General features: G+C 49.9%; 1 long non-coding RNA gene across 1 annotated transcript in view; it reads left to right on the top strand.

The window, feature by feature from the left end:
* The window catches only part of LOC119620864 (uncharacterized), an 83,640-nt gene extending 69,547 nt beyond the window's left edge, over positions 1-14,093 (top strand). Inside the window, exon 5 of the long non-coding RNA XR_012092423.1 lies at positions 1-14,093. This exon is cut by the window's left edge and continues 20,843 nt beyond it. This is a non-coding gene — a long non-coding RNA (uncharacterized lncRNA).
* Positions 14,094-14,109: the final 16 nt, after the last annotated feature.

Here is a 14,109-nt window from a genome sequence, read left to right as displayed (position 1 = left end):
TCCCCCAGATGAATACCCATGAAAGGTACCATGTCAGTAAAGAGTCAAACTCTGTGAAGCATTTGGAGATTTATTCTGAGCCAAATGAGTTACCATGGCCCTTGATACTACCCTCAGGAGATCCTACGAATGCATTCCCGAGGTGGTCAGAGCCCAGCCTGGTTTTATAGCTTTTAGGGAGACACGAGACAATCGATCAAATAAATGTAAGATGTACATGGGTTTGGTCTGGAAAGGTGGGACAACTGGAAGCAGGGGTGTCCAGGTCATAGGTAGATTCGAAAATTTCCTGATTGACAGTTGGTTAAGAGAGTTGTCAGATAAGGGGTTGTGGAGACCAAGGCTTTGTCATGTGGAGGAAATCCTCCAGGTAGCTTCGGAGAGAATAGATCGTAAATGTTTCTCATCAGACTAAGCATCTAAGTTCTGTCTAATTCCAGAAGGGAGGTGGGGTGATGAGGCAAGTCCGACCCCCCAGCGATCATGGCCTGGACTAGTTTTTCAGATTAGCTTTGGAATGCCCTTGTCAAAAGCCGGGGCTGTTCAGATGGCCAAAGTGCCTTCGAATTCTAATGTTTTCACATCCAGAAAGTGATTGTGTTTTTTTCTGTGGATGACAGCCAGTGTGGTAATTAATATTTTATTAGCAGACTAATTTGAAAGTCAATGTGTTTTCAAGTGTGTTAATTATTAAATCATCAACAAACAGAGAAGGGCTTACTTTGAAACCAGCCTGAGACTCAAGAGGCTCGGCAAAGAAAACGATGGACTTGGGAGAACTGATTCACGTGTTTACTGCGCCAAGTTTCAGGCATTATGAGAAGTCTGTGCTGTTACATTGTGACTTGAGAACTTAAATCTTTTTTTTCCTTTAAACGGTCAGCATTTCTGTCTCCTGTGTTTTGTCTTCCTGCTGTGGAGCACTTTAGGTTTGTGTTCACGTGGCGTTGTTCCCTGAACCACCGGCTTTGCGTCTCCTCCGTCCTGTCCGCCTTGATCGCGTCTTCCCCGCCCCGTGGGTTTTATCCTGAGGACTGTTCTCCGCTGTGTGGAGTGGAGGATCAGTGGACAATGGCTTTACCGACTCATTTTCTATGTAGCTCCCAGTTTCTCAAAATCATAATTGTCTTGGATTCCCTGTGAAACTGGGAGTCAGGCCTTGGGCACAGTGCTGGGTGGCCTTGGGTGCAGTACTGGCGCAGGAGGGAGAGATGAGAATAGGAAGGACGGGTTTGTCAGGGGAAGGAACCCTTTGCCGCATTCCTGTGTCTGTTTTAGGTTAAAGATGAATGGCCGGGTGGTGGGTGTCTCCCCTGCTGTGGCTGGACCTCGCTGTACTGAACCCTGAGCAGGGGCTCCAGGAGCTGCCTCCTGCCAGGCCGGGGCCACAGGGCTGGGCTGCTGCCTGTGGGGTGGGTTGTGAGGGCTCGTGCCAAGTTGCAAGGGACTGCACTGCTCCTGTGTGACCTGAGGGGCATGGGGGAAGCTGGTCTGTGCTCGTTACCTGGGAGAAGTTGAGCTCACCTGGGCCAGAGCCTCTGTGGAGGTATTAAGGCAGAGGCCTGGAATTCCTGCTTTCCCCAAACAGCAAGAAAGCTCAGTGTTGCACCTGCTCTGAGATGCCCTCAGCAGCCATATATAGTTGACTTGAACATGAGGGAAGGTGCCAATTAACCCGGCTCTGTGGAGAGCATTGAGGAGTCCAGGCCCTGGGCCCCGGGCTTTGTAATATGTTCCTTCCTGAACAAAAAACAACAAAAGATCCCTGTGGTTGATGCCGACTGCGTGGGGTAGGACATGCCGAGCTTGCGTGGGGCTTGCCCCTGAGTTTCCTTGGTGCTCCTCCCAGCCCCCACGGACACCAGCCTTTCCAGGCCGAGGCTTGTCCTGTTTAGACCCTCGTTGGTGGGGTCTGTGGTCCTGGATCGAGGGCCCAAGCACTTCTTTCATGATTATAAATGATTCACCAGAGACACACGGCTGCCCCCAAACATCTCACGAGCATGAGATACAGCCAGTGTCGCCGCCGCAAGCTCATAATTCTCGTGGAAAGAGGAAATTTTACTTTTAATGTGCTCGTGAGACTCAGATGCAAATATTTAATTCCCGTTCAACTTTCAAGACCTTGAGAACCTCTGAGATTCCTTGAAAGCTGTTTCTTTGCCCCACGACTAACTCTCTTGTGGAAGGAGGCTGGGGTGGTCCGCGGAGTCTGGGGTCCTGCTGCGTTCTCCAGGATTCCTTAGGTTTTCAGCAGGTGGAGCTGATTGACTCTGACATTTCCATTATATTGTTCTTGTGTTGCCTCAGTTAACTTAGAATAATCAGTATTTACCAGAAATAATTGATGGCGAGATGGGAATTATTGGTGATTCCCTGACATAGACAGCCTGTATAGATAAGTGTGTTACACAGTGTCTGATTTCTGAGATGTTGGTCCAAACCTTCTCAGCAACACACTTTGAAGGGTAGATTCCTGTGCAGGAGAAGCTGCTTTTCCCCGAGACGCGGTGGCGGCCCCTGCACTAGCATGGCAGGGTGGGTCTGTGACTGGGCAGGGCTGGACATGCTCCTGTCCGCCCTGGCGCTGGGCGCCCACCTCTGCACCACGTGTTTGTCGAGGGTTGCCTGCCTTTGTTCCCCCAGCTCGAACTCATAGAATGGTATACCTTCCTTGACACATTCCTGCATAGAGATGATTAGATCTGGGGGTTGAATCTCAATCTGACAGGCATGTAGGTAAATTATTCACGTGAATGACTTGGGTCCTCCACGTTCAGGGTCAGGAGGCCCGGGGTGGGTTTGGAGACAGCTGCCTCACCTCAGGAAATTTCTCTCAGGGCCTGTTTCTTTCTCTAGCAAAGTAAATGATGCCTACCTCACAAGGCTTGACACACGCTCAGTACTCAGAGGCTGTCTGGTCTTTATTATAGTTAGTATTTGGGGAACAGCGTGGCTGGTAAGAAAATGCATTATCTTTACAATTTATAGAATGTCATACAAGGCAAGTGTGAAACCGGGACTCTACCCTAATCTGAAGATGCTGGTGCTTACTCTTCTCCTTAAGCATTTTGTTGTCATTCTGGCGTGTGTCAGCCAAGTCATATGATGGCACCGCATGCCTGATGCCAGCTCAGTTACCTTGGAACGGGGAGCCTGAGGCTGCCAAGGAGCATCCCTCCTGCCTCCAGCCTTCGGCGGTTTCTCTGTCTCCTTCCCTCTGTCCCTCCCTATCCCCCACTCCTCCTTACCACTCCTGATCCCCTCCCTACCCCCCTCACTTACTCTACAACAGACACCCAGACTTTGACAAATCCCATCTGGGCCTATTTATCACTCGGCTGGGAAACCAGAGGGAAAGGGGCCCAGTTACTACAAAAATAGAGAATTGAAATAGAATGTGAGCTACTTTTGCATATTTTTTATTTTAATCTGAATATAAAAGGCAAGTATCAACACAAAATGGGTGCTAACTGCGCCACACAGCTCCAAGTCTGCCTTGTCAGGGCTCTGTGGCTTCCCACGCCCTGGCCTTCTCTATGAGCGTCTGGACATGCCGTGGCTGCGAAAGGAGCATTCAGTTATGGTCCTTTGAATGTTGCAGAGTCACGTTTAATAAAAATCTTCACGTTTACCCACAACCAAGTCTTCATTTAATAACAGGTACTGCAGGTCTCTGGGTGGGCCTGAGCCTCTGTTTTAGAAGCAGCCACACCATCCCTGAGGGGCAGGTCTGTGTGGGCTGGCAGGCGGCTTGGTCCTTGGAGCACAGGGTGGACCTAACCCAGTCCTGGCATTGGGGGGGCCTTGCAGTTCTAGAATGTAGTGATGCAATCTGTGGCATAAATAAAAAGCCTCATGTGCCCCCATGAGAAGCTGGGGCTTCCCCTCAGTACTGGGGTGTGCTGTGTTTGTGATCATGCAGATGTAAAAGGGTGAGGGAGATGTCTAAAAACTAGGCTCCCAAAGACAGCCCTTCATGTCTGGTGCTTTCATGTGTGTATGTACACCTGTTTGACGAGTGTACACCTTCACGCGTGCACCTGTTTCATGCATGTACACCTGTTTGTGCATGTGCCTGTTTCGCACTTGTGCCTGCTTCGTGTGTGTATGTGCCTGGGCATTCACCTTGTATTGCATCATACGTTGTATTTTATAGATTTTTTTTTTTTCAGTTTGTATCGTGAGCTTGTAACGACTTCGTGAAGAAAAGAGGGGATCCTGGCAGCCTTTGGCTCTGAGAAACGTGATGTCACGGGAACAGATGAGACAGCCCGGGTGAGGCCGGCAGAGGCCATCGTGGCCTGGGAGTCCGTGCACATCCACTGTCTGTCGCTGTGTGACAAGTGACCCCAAAACCTAGGGGCTTAAGGCAAAGTACACATACGACTGTACAGCTTCTTCAGGTTGCAAATTCAGGGCAGCCTTGCTGAGCGGCTCTGGCCCAGTCCCCTGGTCACCGTGAAGATGCTGTCGAGGGCTGCAGCCATCTGTAGGCTCAGCTGGGCTGGAGGTTCTGCTCCAGGATGCTGTGCTGACGTGTCTGCAGGCAGAGGCCTGGTCCTCCACACCTGGCCACTCCCTGGGGCTGCCAAGTGCATTCCTGCCCAGGGCCGCTCCTTTCCCCAGAGACGTAGCAGTGCTGGTTTTATGCCCAGCGTCAAGGTGGCCGGCTCAGGAGCAAAGACTTGTTTCCCCTACTCAGCGGCTACTCCTGCAGGGCTGGGCGACAGTGGAGGTCGCGCAGGAAGGTGTTCGCTGAAGACCGTGCTCTGTGACTTGATGGGTGTTCCTCCCAGGAGGGTGAAATGGAGACTGGACGCTGGGAGCGGCGTCCTGCGCGACCCCGCATGTAGTGGGCTCACAGCAGAGCTAAGTACTTCCTTTACAGATACTTTTCAGAGTTTGCCCGCCTTTAGATTCTCTGATTAACGTGTCTGAGGAGGGTCCCAGGAGTCTGCCACCTGCCAGGCCAAGGAGGTTCCCTACATGTGGCTTGTTCCCTGACACCCTGAGAAACGTGACTCAAGAGGATCACCCGAGTTTCCTAAATGGGTCACCTGCCTTCTCTTCCCTTTGCTTTCATGCCTCCCCCAGGGTGGGTCAGTCCTGTCAGCCGCAGCGATACCTGCATGCTGGGGTTACAAGGAGATTGGGGGTGTGTCTGGTCCCCCAGGGAGATTCAGTGACTGAGGATGCTGTCATAGCAGCCAACATGTCCTTATTGTTTTCACTTTTAATGAAGTTCAGTTACTAGGTTTTCTGAGGCACAATGATGTTGTTGTGAAAAATTGGTGATCAGGGAAGCAAGCAAGTGTGGGAAAATGATCCTGCCCTTAAATCTAAAAAATGATGAAACAGCAAAGCGCCTTGAAGAGCCCATGAACCTCCTCATGGGGCAGTGAGGAGACACTTCAGTAATGGCTTTAAAAAAAATGAGATCATACTGAAGAAAAGGTACACTAAATTTTGGGTCTCCTATGGGTAAAGAGATTGAGGTTTACATTTTTGAGGCATGCTTTGACATACTTATTTATTTTTCTTTGTTGGATTTAGAATTAGCTGAAATAATTGTGGTTTTTTAATTTTAAAAATTGGGGTATATGAAGTCTAAACTCTTTGTGACATTTCTGTACTGTGAGACTCCACATACAAAAGAGAAGCCCAGACTGTCTCTAATGAACCAGAGAGAGGTGGTCATCTCCTGCAGGCCGGTCTGGTCTCCAGGCATCTGGCCATCCTTGCAGTCTTGGGCACACCTGCATCACTGGTGCTTCCTGCCAGACTGTGACTCTGCCCAGGTTTCAGGAGCACCCGGAACAGTTTTCCTAGCGGCTCCTGCTTTGGCTCCTGCTTTGTCCCGGCTCCTGGAAGCACAGGCTTTTGATGAAGGACTCTCCCCACTGCCAGGCAAATTGGTGATTGCCCCACAGTCTGTATTTCTTGCATGGGGCGCAGAGTCTGGGCGTGGTGTCGTGGCCCTGGAGCCAGCTCTAGGACTGCATGGCGGCCTTGCCTCCGCCCCTCATCTGGGAACAGGGCGGTGGGGAGGAGAAGGGAAGCAGGGTCTTGCCCCTTCTGCGTCTCGAGAACACGAGAACACATCGTCCCATTGCCTCGCACCATTCACAGCCCAAGCTTGTGTGAAGTAGTATTTTATAACCTCCCCTGACAATGATGTATTTTATATAAGCAGCACATAAAGTGGTAATTTAATACCCTATCGAGCAAGATTAAACAATAAGGAGCAGATATCGCTTTAGAAAAGTTACTTTATCCAGGAAACATTTACCTACTGCAGGTGAATGTGAACCATGGCTTCCTCCTCGGTGGCTCCTGACGAGCCTGTGAGATTCTGTCCTGTTCACCACTGTTAGTTATAAGCTACACCTTTCCTTCTATGATGTTAGTTACAAGCTCTACCTTTCCTTCTGCGATGTGTATTTCTTGCCTGCTCACCACTGTTACAGTTACAAGCTCTACCATTTCCTCTGCGATGTGTATTTCTTGCCTGTTCACCACTGTTAGTTACAAGCTCTACCTTTCCTTCTATGATGTTAGTTACAAGCTCTACCTTTCCTTCTATGATGTTTATTTCTTGCCTGTTCACCACTGTTACAGTTACAAGCTCTACTTTTCCTTCTGTGATGTGTATTTCTTGCCTGTTCAGCACTGTTAGTTACAAGCTATGCCCTTTCTTCTGTGATGTATGTTTCTTGAAGGCATGGACTAAATCCTAATTCCACAGTATTCGATGCACATACTCAAGAGATACTTGTTTGAATGAATGGATTAATAGAAAATAGAAGTAGTGACTTCACTTTATTTCATTATGTCAAAGTTTGTTTACATGGAAAATTTTATGGTCCTTTGGAAAAACAGGGCCTCTGTGCAGGGTTGGTAGAGATTGTGAGAGTGCCGCAAATGGCTCTGTGGCTCTAGGATCACAAAGGTCTTCAGGGACTTGGTGGCGGCACCTGTGTTGAAAACTGAGTTCTGCAAACCCATTCGAGTGACCTGCCAGCACACACAATCCTACTTCCCAGTTGATTTCTGCACAGAGGCTTCTCCTGAATGCCCCAGGTGAACGTGGGTTTAGCCAGCACTGCTGGGCTTCCACAGCAAGCCAGGGTGCTGCAGGGATGAGAGAGAAGAGGGGCAGGACCAGGATCTTCCTGGGCCCCAGTGCCCGTGTGGGGATGCTGCCTGGCCTGGCTTTTCTGGGGGAGGTCAGGGAAATGATGGCATGGAAGGACTGTTGGCATGAGCTGCTTGCTCAAACATAGATCCCCAGGCCTGTGTGGGAGGCAAAATAGAAATTTATGTGGCTATCATCAGTAACATAGCAAATATGGGCTTCTTCCCTAGGGTGACTGACCCTCTTGCTCATCTGCTGAGCAAAGGCCAGGCCCGGCCTTCTGGGCCTCCACAGTGAGCTTTTCCCAAGCTCTGTCCACTCCGTGGAGATGACTGGAGCCAGGGCAGACATGGGGTGTTTGCTACTTTTTTTTTTTTCTTTTTCGAGACGGAGTCTTGCTCTGTTGCCCAGGCTGGAGTGCAGTGGTGTGATCTCGGCTCAGTGCAAGCTCCGCCTCCAGGTCATGCCATTCTGCTGCCTCAACCTCTCGAGTAGCTGGGACCACAGGTGTCCGCCACCACAACAGGCTAGTTTTTTGTGTTTTTAGTTGAGACGGGGCTTCACCGTGTTAGCCAGGATGGTCTCCATCTCCTGACATCGTGATCCACCCGCCTCGGCCTCCCAAAGTGCTGGGATTACAGGCGTGAGCCACCGCGCCCGGCCAGGTATTTGTCAGTTTTTGAAAGCTACATTTAAAGAATGAAATGGACCGAACAGAATTACTTCCTTTGAATATTTAATACTTAGTCTACCAGAACACTTAAATATAGTCAATGTATTCAAGTAATAAGGAAGAACTTTCCCTCTGTTTCCAAAGCAAAAGTATAAACAACCTTTTACTTGGCAGGGATTTCACTATGTTTCTGAAAAGCCAGGAAGCACTTTTCCTGAAATAGACCCGTCTCTTCCTCTGCATAGACCCTATGAACATTTTAGCTACATTTCTGCTGTATGTGGATGTGATAGATTATAGAAAATTCCTTGCTACTGGAACTTCATGATGCTTTCCTTTTAAACGTCAAATAGAACGTATGGATAGTAAATCTCAGGCTAGTTGCGATTATCAGTCTTGATAGAGCTTCCACCAAGAACCTCTGTCAGTTACAACAGAAGGTGTCTCCCCAGCAACCCGGCTTAGATAGCAGACTGAGCCAGGCTCACCCAGGATTCAGTGCAACGTCTTCCAAAGCTGTAGCCACTGCTCTTGGAGGAGACTTGAGAAGTCCTCCCTTTGATGCCTGTGCATGGCTGTTTTCAGATCACAGCAGCTGCAGCAGCATCTCGGAGGATGCCGGCAGGGGTGTCCTGAGTATTGACACCACGGCAGAGGCCTGCAGTGTCTGAATGAAATGGGCCGTGACACTGAGCAGCCTAGAGGAGTCCACAGCCACGTTTCAAAGGTGCAGTGGCCCGAGGTGAACCCCAGAGCACTGAGGAGCCTGGAGTTGACCTGTCACGATTCCATTGAGAGAGCTGGTTGAATTCTGTACCTGTGCGGGCAAAAGATGGCTATTTGCGCTTGGCCCCTTCGCAGGCCAGGGCTAGGGAGGTTGTCTGCATAGCTAGTGGGAGCTTAACTCTGTGCACACTCGGGTCCGAGTCCCGCTCCTTTCTGTGAGCCCAGGGAAGGTAGACATGCCGAGCTCTCCTGGAAGAGGGCCCTGATGAGTCAAGCTGAGCTTCAAGATGGTCGGCGTTGTGGTGTGCCTGGCGGGATCGGAGTCGGTGCATGCTGAGTGGGGGCCCGGCTGCTGCTGTCGCTATTGGGCTCAGCAGACGCTGAGGGGGACGTGGCTCCTGTTGTACTTGGTGTTTTTCTCCTCACAGGAGTGGGTTTCCCTGCAGTGAAGGTGTCGGTGCTGTGACAGGTAACCTGGCAGGAGGAAGGCGCTCATGGGGTTGTGCCCCGAGGCCCCCTTCCTCTTGAGGAGCAGGAAGGGGGTTTGGGATCCTGCTTCCGGCTGCACTCCCTTGCTAGGTTCTTGGCCTCCGGGGCCGGGAGAAGCTGAGTGCAGGCCTGAAGCCTGGACCCTTTCCATAGCCTCTGTGGCGCTTGTGGTGCTATGCGGGACGTGGCCCTTGGAACTCCAAGCCCTACCCTGGCATGCTCGCCCATTGGGGCGTCTCGGGCACCTGCTGTGTGCTAGGCTCCGTGGTGGGTGGGCGGTAGCAAGGGCTGTGGGGTAGAGGCGACACAGTACGCGGATGATGATGAGAAGCATCAGGGAGGCAGTGAGAGCACAGCTGAGACCTGCAAGGAGGGGACTGGCTGTGGGTGTTGGGGCTCAGGGAACTGCCTCTACCCAGAGCCACAGTGGCCAGTGAGGGCAGAGCAGGGGACCGAGGCCCAGGGAAGCCGTGTGTATGGTTCGCATCAGGTGTGCAGGTCTGCCGGGCTGGGCCTGGGGTCCCAGAGGGAACGGAGGGTCCTCGCATCTCCCTCCTCGTGTTTCCCTGTTGCTTCCTGGTCAAGGGATGCTTCTTTATTGCAACTCTGGCAGTTATTCTGCATATTAAGAGAAGTTTCACAAAATCGTAAGGGGAGAGGCTGACTAGGGATTCATTTTTTTTTTTTCGCCCCCTGATTTTACACGGAGGCTTCTACTATCCCTTAGTGTGGAGGCAGAGTGCAGATGCTCTACAGTTTTCTGTCTAGGAAGATAAGAGCTGCTGGGAAGTCACAGATCTGATCCTTGCAATAGCACTGACATTTTTAAGTGACAGAATGCTGATGTCTATAATAATCAGAGTAAAACTTCAGTAGCTTCAATATAAAGATGTCGAGATGATCTTAGAGCCATTTCGTCCTTAGATCCTTCTGCAGTGTGGAGTGTGACATCTCTATCAGCTTCTGGTCAGTGGCCACCTGTGGGTAACTGAATGCTTGCAGTGTAAATGAGAAACTGAACTTCTAATTTTCTTTAATTTTAGTCAAATTTAAATAGCTATATGGGCCGGGCACCGTGGCTCATGCGTGTATTACCAGCAGTTTGGGAGGTCGAGGCAGGTGGATCACGTGAGGTCAGGTGTTCAAGACCAGCCTGGCCAACAAGGCGAAATCCCATCTGTACTTAAAAGTATAAAAAATGAGTCTGGCATGGTGACAGGCGCCTGTGTTCCCAGCTACTCGGGAGACAGAGGCAGAAGAATCACTTGAACTCGAGAGGCAGAGGTTGCAGCAAGCCGAGATCAAGCCACTGCACTCCAGCCTGGGTGACAGAGAGAGACTCTGTCTTAAGAAAAAAAAAAAAAAGATTTTAAAAAAACCCTACATGCCCCTAGTTGCTTCTGTAGGAGACGGCATGGTTCCAGAAGGTAGACTTTGTGTTGAGGACTCTGCAACGTCAGGCTGGAGACAGTCTCCCTTCCTAGCAGCGTGGGCCCGTGGGCTGCTCTTCTACCAGAAGGGATGGTGGAGTCTCTGGGAGGTATCTGTGGACTCAGATCTGTGTGGATTAGTGACTTGTGTTACTCACAGATACTTAATTTTATGGGTAAATGAATACCTGGACTGGCTGCAACTTCAGGGCGAGATTCGAGAGTAGGGAGTGAAAAGTGACGACGGAACCCTGGGCTTGTCCTGCCGCCCCCACGACTCGGTAGGGGCCCCTTCTAGTCTGAAGTCCCAGCACGTGGTTAGGGTACCCCTCCCCTCTGAAGCCCCCAGGAAGTGATCGGGGCACCACTCCCCTCTGAAGCCCCAGCACCTGGTCGGGGCCCCCCTCCCTTCTGAATCCCCCAGCATCTGGTCGGGGCGCCCCTCCCTTCTGAATCCCCCAGTACCTGGTCGGGGTGCCCCTCGCTTCTAAAGCCCCTAGACCCTCCTGGCCTGCGGTGCTGCTTCTCCAAATGCTGCCTTGGCTGTTTTCCAGGAGTCACCTGCACCCCAGCAGGTTGCGTGTGCTACTTCTTTTGGGATCTGGGGTGTCGGTGAAGCTCATTTATCTTGTCTTCCTCCTCATGTGCCATATCTCACCTATTGTCTGTCCGAGTTCGTGTGAGTGCGTGTTGTGCGTTCTCAGGCTGTACTCGGTGCTTAGGTGACAAGATCGTCTTAGAGCAACGGACTGTGTACTCCAAAGGACGCTGTGCATGAATTGAGACACAGTTTACTTGTGGGGTTTAAATTTCCTGGGTGTTGGAGGCAGTTACAGGGAAACAAGGTCTAAAAAAGCCCTTGGGGATGAGGAAGGAAATAATTAAAAAGATTACTTTATACACACTTAACAGTTGATTTAATTTGTAGGTGAATCTCGCATTTTGGGAACTACTAAAGCTACTGTTTGTGGGGATTCCTTGATGAGTTTGTTTTCTGTCAAGTAGAAAGTAAAGTGGATCGGTTTTGCTTTTAATTCTGACTGACTAGAATCTACTTCCTTTTTCACCCCTTTCATGTTAGGATGGGGATTGGACTAGAAGAGCTGTAGTATCTCTTTATTTCTGATCTTAAATGAATTTTTTCTTTGCTCACTGTTTTTGTTGTTGTTGTTGTTGTTGTTTTTGGTGAGCTACTGTTTTTTCCTTCAATACACTGTTCTACGGGTTGGGAAATGTGCTCAATTTGTACCGTGCTTTAAATGTGCACAGTGGTTCTAAATTGCTACTTTTCGTTAAAGTTAGATATAACATCTTAATTAAAATGTCATCTATAAATCAGGTACAGTCTGAGGCCTGGAGACCCCTCTTGTCACTTCCTTCCCGCCGTGTCTCCTTCCCTGGCCACGTTGCCCCTGGCCACATCTCCTCCCCACACCACGCCGTGTCATCCCCCCACCACGTCACCTCTGGTCACATCACCTCCCTCCCGGCCACATCACCTGTGGCCTCACTGCCTGCTTCCCTCCCTCCTTGGTGGCCACCATGGCTCCTGCTGTCTGCCCTCCTGAGAGTCTGTTTGAGACTCCTTCCCCGTTTTCTGCTCCTAAGTGGGTCTTGGGGCCTGGATGTTTCACAGGATGCAAGTTTCTTCCCTTCCAGCAGCGGGTCTCTGAACGTCAAGTCCAGAGAGTGCACTAAACTATCCTTACCCACCTGGAGGCCCCGAACCCTGATCACCGACCACCAGGGCTTTTCTGCAGGGTGTGGGGCAGACTCATGCGTGAATTGGACTCAAAAGGTGCTTCCAGGAATCCTTGTTTTAAGTGCACTGGAGCAGAGATGGGGAGAGGGGACCTCCGGGTTTGCTCAGAATTTGGCCCTGATCACAGCCAACGAGGCAACATAAGCTCCTCCTAAATGAAGCATTCCATAGACTGATTTTACACATGACAGTTGTGATGGCTGGAAAAGGCTTCACACAATGAGTGAGTTTGAGCTGCATTTGAAGGAAGAACAGGTCTCTGCAGGTGGAAATGAAAGATCAGGGTGACCCAAGTCATCAGCTGTAGCGGGGGGTGGGGTGGTGCGGACTCCCCATGGATGGTGGGCATCGCTGTAATTCAGGAGAAGGCAGGGGTGCGAAGCAACAGCACAGCAGCATTAAAATTCCCCTGCAGAGAGGAGACTGAGATATTATCACATGTATACAACTGAGAGATGATTTGAGGATGATTTCTGGGAGCCTATGGGAAGATCACGTGCTCATCATCAGTTCTCGGGATCTCTTTATGAAGTGAAAACAGTCATGCCTCTGCCTATCTTGTAAGCTGTTAAGATCAAATCGGATAATCTTCAGCGAGCCTTGTAAATGCTAAAGGTTATGACAGACTGTTCCAGCACCCTTGTCTCTATCCTCCTTTCCTCCTCGGAACCCTGCTAGGTACCTCACTATCTGCCTGGCTTCCTCCTCCATAAAGTGAGCCCTGAGTACTTGCTGGGTACCTCGCTCTCTGCCGTACAGCTGGCTGTAGCCTTGTCAAACGCACTTGGCTGGCACATAAGCAGAAGTGTTCGCCGGGCCTTGGGAGGGCTTTCTGACATGTGGGTGCCTGCTTTTCCCTGTTAGGCTGGAGCTGCAGGAGCCCTCCTAGACCAGACAGAGAACCAAGGCTGTGGCCTCGGGGTGGGGGTTGGGGGAGCTCCCTGGGTTTATTATGTGGGTGAGAGCAAACTTCAGTCCCGCTGCGGCATCGGGATTCAGGGTTCCTTCTGGAATGTTCTGAGTGAGAAACAGGAAGTGTGCACAGGTGCGTCTTTTGCGGATTTTACGGTTATCTTGAGCGAGCACTGGTGCCTCTGAGCTTTGAACCTGCAGAACCACTTCTTCCACTAATGGCCGCCTTTATAGAAGGAATGACTTACAAACGATGCCACTTCAGATGGAGGTATTTGCAGGTGTGGCCTGAAAAATGAACAAAATGACTTTCATCTCAAGGAAAGTTCCTTACATTATTCCCAATGATAGACATTTGAGCTTTCCAATGAGTATTAAAATATAAAAATCTTGTGTCCACCACTTTCTCATGTGACCAATGGTGATATTGATGTGTTTTTGTTTGTTTGTTTGTTTTTTGATATAGAACGAAATGTGGAAGTTGCTCATAATTCTGAACCAGTGTTTTCTAACCAATGTGTGATTACAAAATCGTGTGCTGGTAAAAGTCATTCAAGTGTAGGATGGACCAGTTGACTCAGAAGGAATTGGGGCAGAAAGGCCCGTCGACCAGAGCACAGACTCTGCGTTGCAGACAGCCTGTGCGGAAGTGCCACTTATTACATTTTGCAGCAGAGAATACCTAAAATGATCTGAAAACACAATGAAAATACTGCTTCCTACTTGTATATCAGCATGGGGTCGGACTTCCTTCATAAACTTGAGCCACGGCTCTGCAGCCCACTGAATGCAGATGCAGGCATGAGAACCCTGCTGTCTGAGGTGCAGAGATGTTAGGTGTTTTCACAGCAGCACAAACTGTTGCCACGCTGCTACTTATTTGGGAAAATGGTTTCTTCTTGAAGACTGTGTTAAGATGTAATGACTTTATCGTTGTAAAATAAACTAAATTGTTACCTTTTTTTTTTTTTTTTTTTTT

The sequence above is a fragment of the Chlorocebus sabaeus genome, unplaced genomic scaffold (assembly GCF_047675955.1).
Source record: "Chlorocebus sabaeus isolate Y175 unplaced genomic scaffold, mChlSab1.0.hap1 unalloc_scaffold_415, whole genome shotgun sequence".
Lineage (NCBI taxonomy): Eukaryota > Metazoa > Chordata > Mammalia > Primates > Cercopithecidae > Chlorocebus > Chlorocebus sabaeus.
This window is presented reverse-complemented; position numbering and strand designations above follow the sequence as displayed.